We start from the raw sequence: 13,522 nt of genomic DNA on the forward strand, positions 1-13,522 counted from the left end.
TTCATTGTTTATTCTATGACATCATCAAGAAATGAAAACAAAAATAAATTACAAGAGAATCCTAGGCACCCCTGGTACTGGTAGATTAGGCTTAATATAAAAGAAGAAAGTACCCTCAGATATATATGTGACCTAAATAGAAAAGCAAATCAAAGGAGTCCATGTTTCTCACCAGCCATTGTAGCTGTGAGTGTGAAGCCAAGTTCTCAGGATGTCTTAGTTTCTAGACACAAGCTATGCTGGAAAGGAAACTCATAAGGCAGCAGAAGGAACAGGGCATATAAATCAATTTTCATTGGTCTGAAAGCATATGACTGGCCTAAGCGGTGCCTGTGACCTTTTATGTACAGTGAAATTTAAAATGGTCAGGTCTAGTTAGAAAAGTAGGTGCCTGAGCACCAGTTGCTTGATGCCCAAGAGGGCCTAAGATAAAAATTTCGAGCCCCTTTGCCTGAGAAAAAGTTTAGGAGAAAAAAAAGGCCTTTAAAACTTTTTTTGTTTGTCCATGGGGCAAGCTGCCTGAAATTCTTTAAATGATCTGGCAAAGTTTCCCAGCTGGTTTAGGTGTCCCCTAAAGGGTTTTTAGCCACATTTATAAGAGAATTTAAGAATGGGCCCAGCTGGAAACTTATCATTTCATTAGAACGTTAAAGAAAAAAAATCCCCAGGGCAGGAGAGCTGGCAATCTTGGCAGCTGCCTGGAGGGGGTGAAGTGGGAAGGGAAAAAAAAGCCTTGGAGTCATGCAGGTTTAGAGCTTGCATGGGAGGACAGACATGGCAGGCACATGGCAGGGCGTAGAAAGTATGGGAGGGGGGGGGAGAGGGGGAGGATACAGAGCCTTTGCATGTGTTGGACTGAATGGTATCAGAAATCATCCTGAGTAAAGTGAGGAAGAAAGGCAGTGGAAGAGGACAAAGACAGGAAAAAGGATGGAGGACAGCAGAGCTTGCAGGCCCATAGCAAAGGAGCGGGGAGGGAGCGAGATGCCAGTGGGGAAGGGTGGGCGGGGGAACCAAGGTAGCGAATGGATGAAGCAGTTCCATCAGGGAGACCACAGTCCTGTCAGGGAATGGTGATCAAAAGAAGTCACAGGCAAGGCTGAGTGTTTACAGTGAGGAGAGCCAGAAAGAGGTGAGAGCAAAGCAGAGGGCTGGGGAGAGGAGGAAAGAGAGAAAAGAAGTGTACCTGAAAGCCAAGTTAGTGGCATTGGAGAAGTCCAGGTGGGTCCCTTGAAGTAAGAGCCGGGTTTTGGCACCATCTGATAGATTAAAAGTAGCCTTATAATGAATAGGGTTAATCAGGAGAAAGCAGAGTTTATTAGCAAAAGAACACATGGGGCAGATTCCCTTCTGGGCAGGGAAAATGTCTGCCCGGGGTAGTGAGCTGGGGCCTTTTTTAAGCGGGAGTCTTCTGCTTCGTGCAGAAGGTGGGAAGATGTAATTTTTTAAAGTTGGGTGAGGGAGGAGTGGAACTGGTAAAACCTGTTCTCTTTAGAGATCAAAGGGGAAGCCTGCTGTGTTGGACAAACAGTGGAGAAAAGTCTGCTTCTCTTGACTTCAAAGACCAAGGTGCTTATCAGCTTGGTTCCCTTTTCTCAGGAGCATGAGAAGTCCTTGGGATCCTGTTGGTGAGGGGGCTGGGCTATTTGAATCTTAACAAGTTGTACAGGGAGGTCCAGGGATGCAGCTTTGAGGTACTGTCACCCATGCAGGTGTGATGCTTCAGGTACTCTTGCTACCACCTTGCTCCTTTAAGCACACCAAAGACAGAGCCTCAGACAAAAAAAGACCCAGCCTTTTATCCCTGTTAGTTCCCCTTTAGCGTTCAGTGTCTCTGTCTCCCACATATGGTAGACATATTCTGATCAGGCGCTCCTTGATATACCAGCATGACAGACAGAACTGTGTATGTGCACTCAGGCACAGGCACTCTGTTCCTTTTCCTTTGCTCTAGAGGGTTCCTACTCATTGCATAGCTGCCTTCCAATCACTCATGCTCCTGTAAGAAATCCCTTGACTGTATCCCATAAATAACCCCCAGTAAACTCACTGGTTCACTGTTAGACTTGTTTGGAAGAGTTTCTTTGATCTCTTTTGTGACAGTCTGGGGTAAATTGATGTTTGTTCAGGTTCACACAGAAAAAGTCATACAACAAAACTGGTGCCCAAACAGAGACTAGCAGAACCAAAGGCAAGTTGGGGAGGGTAGTTTCAGTGGGTGCTGAGACATGCAACTGAGTTTTACCCGTGTGAGGGTGGGGCATCTATGGCTATCCTCCTCTACTTGGTATGGGGTGGCATGCCTCCTGAATGAATGGAGACACTATTGGAGTATGAAGGTGCCCCCAAAATGTTAACGATGAGACAATGCATTGTAGTCCCCAAGAGTAGCATGTGGAGGGCAGGATCCTCAGCAGGCTGTAGCAGCAGGTGTATGGATTTGTGGCCAGAAGACTAAGGCTCAGCTGTCTTCACAAAAAGAACTTGACCATATCATGGAGGAATTACAATATGAAAAAGACTGTCTCGGACATTAACCTCTGATGTTGCAGAAAATGTAGAAAGAAAAGGATGAAATGGAAGTGTTGTTTTCCTGTTTCTTTTTATTTTTTATTTTTTGTACTAATAAAGAAATACTTTTTATTTTCAGTGAACATTTTTATTAAAATTTTGTGGATTTCATACAATAGGTCTTTTTTTAATTATTTATTTAATAACCACATGATTAGATGAAGCATTTCATTACAGCATTAATATATTCAATAACAATTTCCAGAGCAAAGATACATCTCTTTCAATATTAGCTGTAAATTTTTAGGTTCACAGTTGAATTAATACAGTTTTACAATATTGAACTCAGTATAAACTCTATAAGACATAAAATTGAAAGAAGTTTTAACCTTTGAAAAAATCTCCATTTCATTTTAAAATATACCGTTTCATACAGAAAAACTCATTTTTAATGCTACTAACACTTAGATGTTTGCACATGTGTCTCTAATCTCTATGTATCTATTATTACTAGTTACTATTATTACTAGTCACAGTCCGTTACTTTCTGAGATCCACCTGAGCATGGATATAAAATCATCGCGTAGATTTCATCGTGTAGGTAATATGTTTCACGTCTACTAATTAACATGGAGAAAATTTTATGCTTCTTCCTCAAATATAACTCTTTTGTTGTTGTTGTTGTTTGTGTGTATTTCATACAGAATATCCCAAACAATCTTATTCATCTATATATCCATACCCCAAATGGCACCTTTCCATAGTCTTCCCCCCTCCCCCCACTGGAGCTCATATACTCTGTAATCCCTGTTACTGTCCACTGTATTGTCGGCGCCCCCAGCCAGTCTCCAGTGCTTGTCCATCTGCTGTTTCTTATAGCTAGCAGGATGCGAGAATTGAGTCCTGGTTAGATCTGAGCTGCAGCCTTTCCTGGGATGAAAAGACTTGCAGCCCACAAGAAGAACCAGATAATGAGAAAAGAAGAGGGTGAAAGGGAAGGAAGGCATCCCTAAGCCTGGCTTTTAATAGAGAGGAGGAGAAATCATGTTTCGGCATGCAAACGGGATGGTCCAATATATATTTAAGGCTCACAATTCAGAGTCATGGTCTATCATGACAAGGAAATCGTGGTGGCAGGAGCTTGAAGCAACTGGTTACATTGCATTCACAGTTAAAAAACAGAATGAGTACTGATCATCAGCCCACGGAAAGGTTCCACCACATTTAGGGTAAATTTTCCCATCTCAATTAGCCTAATCTAGAAACACTCTCAAATATCCCCAGTGGCTTGTTTCCATGAGGAGTCTAAATCCCATCAGATAGATCACAGTCACGTTGTCCCATAGACAAACCTCTCTCATCCCCTCTTGATTGATTTTGCAATTTGCAAACCCAATTAACATACTGATCGAAGTCATTCAAATCTGCCAGATCCTCCCTTACGTCATAAAGATCACATCCCATTACCGGGCTCAGCAAAACCACCAAAGCCCCATACCAGTCCCAAGGCCCTTTCTCAATCAAGCTCTCCAATGAGCATAGCCCTATCAGGCCTGGTGAATAGCAAATGCCACTGTTCTCATGCCTAATTCCCTCAATAATACCTGCCCATCCAGCCTCTATTGTCTTCTAGGACCTGGGGATCTCAGCCACTGATAATCAAATGGCTTGTATGATCCAATCCATCAGGTACTGGTTTCCCTTGTATTTGCCTCTGGCTACGCACTTTTGTCTCTGGGAGGAATGGATAGGTATATTACTCAGTTTCTCTGCTTCAAAGGCACTCATCAACCTCCATGTCCCTTAGCCTGACAAGCCAGACTGGAAGGGGCTCTTTCAATGCTTGATAAAAGTCTAACGCAATTCAAGCAGTTAAGGTGCTACATTGAATCTTATAAACATTTTTTCAGTATCTCCTGAGCCACCCACGACCAGTGAATAATGATGTGCCATCCAAGGTCCTACTTAATCCTAATAAAAGGTTTTCTTTTAGGGACTGGAGAGATGGTTCAGCAGTTAAGAGCATCACTACACTTTGAGAGGTCCTATATCAAACAGCTTACAACTATCTGTAACTCCTCCTCCAGGGGATCTGATGTCTTCAGGTTTCTGTGGGTAACCATATACATGTGCATATATACACATATGCATAAATAATTTAAAAATAATAAATCTTTTATGCATAAGAGTGTTTGCCCCCATATATATGGGCACCACATGTATGCTTTGTGCCCTTAGAAGCCAGAAAAGGGGTTAAGTTCCCTTGGAACTGGAGTTACAGATGATTGTGAACCACCATGTGGGTACAGGGAACTGAATCCATCATTCCAGCCCCAATAAAAATATGTCTCTTTATTTAAGGTGTGTGTGTGTGTGTGTGTGTGTGTGTGTGTGTGTGTGTGTATGTGTATGTATATGCATGTTTTGGGGGGCAGGGTGTCCATGCATATGTGTGGATGTGCATGTAAAGGCCAGAGCACAACCTTGGATGTAGTTCCTCAGGCACTGGCCACCTTTGTTTTTTCTAACCATGGTCACTCAGTGTCCTAAGCTAGTTAACCAGTGAGTCAGAGAGACCCACCTCCCCAGAACTGGGATTTAAAATGTAACATTCTGAGGTGTTTTTACATAGGTTCTGGGGACTGAACACAGACAGATCCTTGTTGCTTACAAGGCAAGAATTTTGCTGACTCAGCTATCACCCAGCCTCCCAAAAGACCCTTAAGAGTCTTACAGATTTATAAAAGCATCTGGAAAACCAATAAAGAGAGCAATTAAGGTATTAAACACAGGTACCTTGAATGAATAGGAGCTGGCACTCCCAGAGCCATAATGTTATTAAATAAAAATTCCAGTGTCTGGGGTAGACTGCCTCCTTATGTTAATAATGGTGGAACTGCTGAGGTGCCACAAACCTTAAGGGTCATTGCCACTGCTGTTGGCATCATATCAGAAATGCATAGTAAGTTCCTATCACCAAAAACACCACGTGCTTTAGCTTCAGGACATGGAGCTCTCAGGCTGTAACTGAACTGGAAGCTCCTTGCCTACTACCTAGCTTTCATAGTATCAGAAGATGTCGAGCATGCTGACAGAGAAAAATGGTCACCATAGAACTGCTGGACTATGGACCCTGCGTAGTACAGCTCCATCATTATTTTAAGCAAGATGTGACCTCTCGTGCAATAATGGAAGAACTATTATTGGTGCAACCAAATGCTTTCTAGTTGGACTTAAGGCCTACTCTATAGGATTGAACTCACATCCAGCAGTGGGAAAAACAGGGTCCCCAGTGAGGAAGCCACTGATAATGTTTTGTAAAATGGATGTGATGTGCCTGTCTGAACTGTCTTCTAATCATTTCTATTTATACCCTTAGATTTCTGCTGCTGTTGGCCTCAGTCAGTCATTGCAATGGGAGGTGTACCATAGATAGTCATCTCTGGAGAATGTAACTGTTGTGGTGTTGTAACAGCCCAGTGCTCAGCCATAGATTGAGGAAAATAATCTGAAATCTATATCACCTCCTTCAAGGCTCAGGAAACACTGGTAAGGATGGCTGTGAAAATTTCTCAGCCAGAGGAAGGGGTGGAGTCTTGTGTATCTACGTCTTCTGAACTGAAGCATTCTTTCTTGGAGGGAGGCTCCTCCAGGATGGAGGCTCCTTAAATGAAACTCAGAAAACCCCTCCCCAAGATTATACAAACAGTAACAATTTCTGAGGAGAGACATAGCCCCCTACAACTGAGTTTCACCAATTGAGTGGCTTCCGTGAGTTCTCACCAAAGCTGGGGTGGGCTTCTAGTGATGCAGCTTGTCTTTGAGTCACTAGTATGGCCCTTCAACCTTACTCCTGTAAGCAATCCCAATAAACTCACTGACTGAGTCAGTAAGCTAGACAGGTGGAATTGCAGCGGTAAATGTTTGTTGTGGCTTCCCAGGAAAAATCACACAACAGCAGAGAAAGAGGATCATAGGGTAGAAATTCCATCAGGTTGCTTATGGGCTTCTACACTACTGTGCTCAAGGTGTGCATGTGTGAATCTAATCTAGAGCAGCGTACCAAAGCTCCCAGACAAGCTACTGTGTGAGGCACACATGGGATAGATCCGACTAGTTCTGCAAACTTCTCAACACAGAGCTGACATAGAAACCAAACGCTACAGGATGCTGGTTCAAAATAGCTATCCAAATCCAAATTATTTACTTACCAAACAAACATGTTCATATTCCATAAATATAAACAAAATCCAAAGTCCTTTGTCATAATGATGAGTGCAGAAGACAGAAATAGGTCAGGCAGATTAGGAGCAGTGACCTCAGTTCTTGTCCTTGGCCAGAAGCTGGAAATGTCCTGGGATCTATCCTGGCCAGGGGGCTCTGGTTCCTGCTCTGGCATACTGTTATCTCTCTTCTCTTCACTGACCTAGAGAAAAGCACCATTGACTAAAAGCTGTGTGCAAGGCCATGACAGACGCGGAGCAGCACCCAGACACTTTGAGGATGGACTACTAGACTGAGCAGCTCATCTCTCCATGCCTCACCCCAGTTTCTGTCATAAGTCCCATAAAATCCCCTAAACTAACAGCTCAGTGGTAATTCATCTCAAGGACTCCTGCCACCTTTCTCTCTTAAGCGCCCATCTACCCTATAATAAAACTCCCGTCCAAACACCCTCCTGTTGCCCATGAAATTCATTCTTCAAGCCCTAGGACAAAAGACCTAGAAGTCACTGGCCCAGGGTCCCTTTGGGCATCACTGAATACTGAAAGCATCCTTGGCATATAAAAAGTAAAAATAAAATAAAAATAAATAAAAACCTTCAATTTAAGTGGGGAAAAAAAGAACTTTCTGCAAGTACAACACTGAGCTATCAGAGATGGAGGCATTACCTGACAATGATTTATTTTGTTTATTTTTCAGTTAAATAGTTTGTTCTTTGTCCAGAACCAAGACCAGTGTATAGCACAGCAGATATTAAATAAATACTGGAAGGGCTGGAGAGCTAGCTCAGCAGATAAGAGCACTGGCTTCTCTTGTAGAGGACTGGGGTTCAGTTCCTAGCACCTACATGGTGGTTAACAACTGTTCATAACTCCAGTTTCACAGTATCTGATACCCTCTTCTGACCTCCAAGGGCATTGCAAGACATGGGTGCACTTACAAACATGCAGGTAATATACTCATACACATAAAATAAAAATAATAAGAAAAATATTTTTAAAAGAAAATATTAAGCTGGGTGTGGTGGGGCACACCTGTAGTCCCAGCACTCGGGAGGCAGAGGCAGGCGGATCTCTGTGAGTTCGAGGCCAGCCTGGCCTATATAGTGAGTTCCAGGCCAGCTGGGACTACAGGGAGACCCTGTCTCAAAAAGACAGAGAGAGAGAGAGAGAGAGAGAGAGAGAGAGAGAGAGAGAGAGAGAGAATATTTGCACTTTGTTTTGCTTGGAAAGAAAGAAAGAAAGAAAGAAAGAAAGAAAGAAAGAAAGAAAGAAAGAAAGAAAGAAAGAAAAAGAAAATATTTGCTGAGTGTGGTGGTGCACACTAATCCCAGCACTTGGGAGGAAGGCAGGCAGATCACTGTGAATTCGAGGCCAACCTGGTGACGGCACACTGGAGCCTTCGTGTGCACATTGCTGGGATAGTTTGGGTGGCCAAGCTTTCCTAACCACAGAACAGTACTACACTTCACTCTTAGTACTCTTGATACCCTTGTTGTCTAAGATCAAAAGTATTCCCTGGGGGGGTTGTTAAGAAGTCAGAATCTCGCACCCCACTGGGTTCTACTGATTCATAATCTGCAAAAATCCCCCTGAGTCACTGGCACTGGGAACTCAACCAGTGCTTTCTCTTCTTTACCGTTTCTGACTTTGCTGTGTCTGGCACTTTGCTTCTACCTGCCCTTTTACCTCAGCATGTCTGTTACAAGGAGTTTGATCTGAGGTAGAAAAACTGGTTTTAGGTCAGCCTGAATTCTATTAGTTTGAGGCCAGTCTAAGCGAAATGTTTCTGAAAAAAAGTAAAGCACAAAATTGGAGGACTCACATTTTCTGGTTAAACTACAGTACTCAGGGGCTGGAGAGATGACTCGGGTTAAGAGCACTGTCCGCTCTTGCAGAGAACCTAGGTTCCATTCCCAGCACTCACATGACCACTGACAACGTCTGAAACTACAGTTCCAGGTGATCTGATACTCTCTTATAGCCTCTTTGGGCATTGCACACACGGGTACATTTACATGCAAAGCACTCATACTTATAAAATGTTTTAAAGAATTTAAGCTGTAGTACTCAGAAGAGTCTAGCAACAGAGTAATACCAGCACTTTGGAGGCTGTGGCAGGAGGATCATGGGTTTGAAGTCATTCTAAGGTACATAGCAAAAAACAAGAAAATAAAAAGACAGCCATAGAAGTCAATGGAAATCATAACAGTTAGTCATTACATATGTAGCTAATGGATTTATTTGTTCATTCGTTCATTTTCAGCAGGGTCTCACTGTATAGCTGTGGCTGGCCTCAAATTCACTGAGATCCAACTGCATCTGGGGGGTGGAGGAGGAGAATCTTAAACTAAAGGCATAAAGGCATTGCACCACCTTGCCTTGCTAGTTAATGAAGTTTTGTTTGTTTGTTTTTGGGGTTTGTTTCTGGTTTCTTTTTTTGTAAATTTTTAATTGAAGTTCTGTGTATTTCATACAGAACATCTAAATCATCTTTATATCCCCTTCCCCAATGAAACCCATGCATACCTGCTCCACTGGAATTCATCCATTCCGCCATTTGTGTTAAGGACTATGAAGCCATTCCGCCATTTGTGCATTCTGCCGTTTGTGTTAAGGACATCTGTCCCCAGATGTCCCTCAGTGCAAGTTCATCCACTGGGGTCTAGTCAGCATATCTAGAGTCACTCCCTTTAGGATCAGCTCTTCCCAGTAGTAATCAGCTGCCTAGAGTTCTTTGGCTAGGATTGGGGTCTGCTGCTCATTTCCATAGTTCTATCCTGGGTTTTTGTCTGAATGAGTTTGCATGGGTCTTGTACATGCTGTTACCATTACTGTAGGTTCATGTGAGCAAGGTCCCCAGACCCTGTAGGACTCTATCTTCATAGGGTCATGCATTGCATCTCCTCCCTGCTTCTTACACTCTTTATGCCCTCTTTTTTTTTTTTTTTTTTGACAAGGGTAACAAGACCTTTTAATTAGGAAAGGACACTTTTCAAAACAAATGGTGCTGAGAAGATGGAGTAACCACAAGCAGTCAAGTGAAGACCACTTGTAACCTACTTCCATACACAAAAACTAATTCAGAATGCATCAAAGAACTAAAGGTAGGACCTGAATCTAGAAGACTCATTCCATGTGCATGGGGAGGACGGGATGCGACCACAGCACTGAGATCTGTCCAGGTGTCTCCGCTTTTTGCAAGCCTGTGCTGCATCAGATACCCTGCTGCAGGGATGAGGCTGCAGAAATCAAGTACTCAATGGCGTTTCAGAGTTCTCAGTCCTGCCATCAGTGACCCTCACAGCAGACAGAACGCTGCAGAGGTTGACCCATCTGCTGATCTCAGGCTCTGAGCTATCAAGCTCTGCAGTTATTTTCAGGTGAAGTGTCTTTTCCAAGCCACCAAGGGCAAGCCTACAACTCAGTACCCTTCACCTTTCACCAAAGGAACAATTTCCTGCCACCTGAACTTTCTGGTATGTTGGCCTTTGGCCCTTCCCATCTCCAGGAACAGCTCCCACAGCAATCTCTCAACCTGGGCTTGTGGCAAGTTGATTCTAGGCACCCTGACTTGTGATTAACCCTTGTTCTCAGGTACCCAGGGTAGCTCAGTCTTAATATGTTCTCTCTCAAGATTGTGGCCAGCAATGGGAGTACATGAAGATTGACCAAATGAGAGATTCTGTCTCACCAGAACCCTCAATTGGATTTGAGGCTTGTAATAACTTTGGGCTTGTCCTGTGGGTGGGACTTCCTGTCTTACCATCGTAGTCACCTCTCTTACCTTTTGGCTGAGAATTGTGCTTCCCCTCACAGGGAGCCACACAGCTGGAGCTGTGTGTTGCTTGCTCCAATTTGCTCTATTACGCTTCTGTTTCTCTGAGCTTTTCAACTCTCCTATCACCCACTTTGTGACCTCTACTCCTTGGTCAGTTATCCTGACACTCCTCACTCACTGCATCAGGTGGGGCAGCTCCTAATCTGCTTCTATTCTTATCCCTACTGCTTAGATTTCATTTGCCAGATTTATCACACAAAGGAGATGTACTGTGGCTAAGAGTGCTTGCTGCTCCACCAAAGGACATGAATTCAGTTCCCAACACCCATATCTGGCATCTCACAACCATTTGCAACTCCAGCTCCAGGGGCTCTAACACCGCTTCTGAACTTTACAGGTACCCTTACATATATGGCATAAGAAACACATACATACACATTAAAAAAAATCTTGGGGCTGGAGAGATGGCTCAGCAGTTAAAAACACTGGCTTTCTTTCAGAAGACCCTGGTTCGAATCCCAGTACCCACATGGCAGCTAACAACTGTCTGTAACTCCAGTTCCAGGGGATCTGACAGTCTCTTCTGTCCTCCACAGGCATTGCATGACACGGGTGCACTTATCTACATGCAGGCAATACATATATACACATAAAATAAAAATAACAAATAAAACACAAATAAACAAATAAATCTTTTTTTAAAAGTACAGTGTTTTTCTTTACCAAAGTTTTTCTCCTAAATATTGAAATTTGGTGGAAGGATGCAAGGAGATGGTTTTATAAAACTGAAATGTTCCCATACTTTTAATACTTAATAGTCAAATTTTTTTATTTTTTGTTTATTGAAACATAAAATCAAATATTGAATATACATAGGCAACATGCATGTTTTGTGGCTTCCTATAAGTTAAATATCTGCAGTGCTTATAAACAGAAATCATGCCTTTGCAGTGTTTGCTTCCTTGCCCTTTCGATGAAAGTGACCTTTAAGTTTAAAAGGTTAATATCTTTACCTTTCATTAAATACTCTTTACACCAAAATACCCTTTACAGAATGCTGAATTTGAATGCAGTTATCGTTGTTGTGAGCTCATTTTCTGTGAACTCATTCCATTTAAACATTTTTCACTGGTTTAGTCATTTCCTACCAAAACAAAAGGAACAGCAAAGTATCTTTAATTAAAAACATCAGTAAAATCCCAACAAGCTTTAAGCCTTACTATAAAGCAAGATTGTTAGATCTGGGAGGGCGACATGCACTTGTGAAGCTGAGACAGGTGGATCATGAGTTGGATGCCAACATTTTAAATGTTCCATTATTCTCATACATTCATTTTTATTCTTATTGTCTCTTCACCTTTGGAATTCCTCTATTTTTTAAAACTAATTTTTTATTTTTGAGACCAGGTCTCCCTGCAGCCATAGCTGGTTTGGAACTTGCTATGTAGAACTGGCTGGCCTCAATGTCACAGAGATTTGCCTGCCTCTGCCTCTACTGAGATTAAAGGTGTGCATCACCATACCAGGCTTGGAACGTCTCTCTTATTTCTTTCTGGGTTTTTTGTTTGTTTTTTGGTTTTGGAGGGTTTTTTCTGTTTTATTTAAATATTTTCATTAATTCTTTGAGAATTTCATACAATGTCTTTTTTAATTTAAATAATTTATTGAGAATTTCATACAGGCATATAAATATATAAGGTGTTTTGATCAAATCCATGCCGACTCCCTCCCTTCCAACTCCTCCCGTATCTCCCCATGACTTTTTTCTGATAACTTTATGTACTCTTTCTTCTTTTTTTCTTTTTATTAAGGTGCTTTTTACCACTCTAACATTCCCCCCTCTGAAGAGGTAACCCTAAAATCTTCGAAGGATTAGATAAGAGCTCCCAAATACGTTTGACATTTATGGCCTTTGGAGCAGAGTATGTTGCTAAGAGGCCCAAGGACATTTTGACTTTTAGCCAAGAAACTGGCTACTTTTCTTTGGAGTCTTTTTACCCTAACTGCCTAGCCAGTTCCTACCTCCTATTCTTGTCACACCATCCTCTGAAGAGGTTATCCAGCTTGTGGATAGGGAATCCAGTTGCAGACTTCTCTGGCTTCTTCCATGCTGAACAGGGACACAGGGTGAGGCAATTGGAGTACCCCTTCAGTGGGTCTATCTAAAAGACTCCCAAATTGCATAACTCTTGTCTGTAGAGGGAAAAGAAAGTCCTTGACTAGTAAACAGGAGATGTGAAGGAGAAGTAAAGGCAAGAGTAATTAGCATTACAAGTTCTAGACAGGGAACTAGAAAAAAAGAACAGGATAAATTTTGAATGTTCACATGAGAGTCCATTGGAATGTCTTGATGAGATCTTCCAAAGTCTACTGACTTTTCGTAGACTGATTTTATAGGCTGCCACTATACTGAAAGTGTTGATCAGTTCTAGTTTTCTGGTGGAACTTCTGGGATCTCTTAGGTATAGTATCGTATTATCTACAAAAAGGGATAGTTTGATCTCTTCTTTTCCAATTAGTATTCCTTTAATTTAATTCTCCTGTCTTATTGCCCTAGCAAGAGTTTCAAGCACTATATTGAAAAGGAGTGGAGATAGCAACATCCTTGTCTGGCTCCTGATTTTAATTGGCAATGCCTCCAGTTTTTCTCCACTTTGAATGAGTTTTCTCCACTTTCAGTTTGTTGTATATACCTTTAATTATGTTGAGGTATGTTCCCTCTAGTCCAATTCCCTCTAAGACTTTTACCATAAATCCATGTTGGAATTTGTCAAAAGCCTTTTCTGCATCTATTGAGATGACAATGTGGTTTTGTCTTTGAGTCCATTTATATGATTATTGACGTTTATTGACTTGTGTATATTGAACCATCCCTGCATCTCTGGAATAAAGCCTACTTGATCATGGTGAATGATCTTTTTGATCTTTTGATCACTTTGTATGCGGTTTACAAGTATTTGTGGAGAATTTTTGCATCTGTGTTCATTAAGGATATGGGTCTATAGTT

Source organism: Nannospalax galili, unplaced genomic scaffold (genome assembly GCF_000622305.1).
Source record: "Nannospalax galili isolate Female #2095 unplaced genomic scaffold, S.galili_v1.0 scaffold40, whole genome shotgun sequence".
Lineage (NCBI taxonomy): Eukaryota > Metazoa > Chordata > Mammalia > Rodentia > Spalacidae > Nannospalax > Nannospalax galili.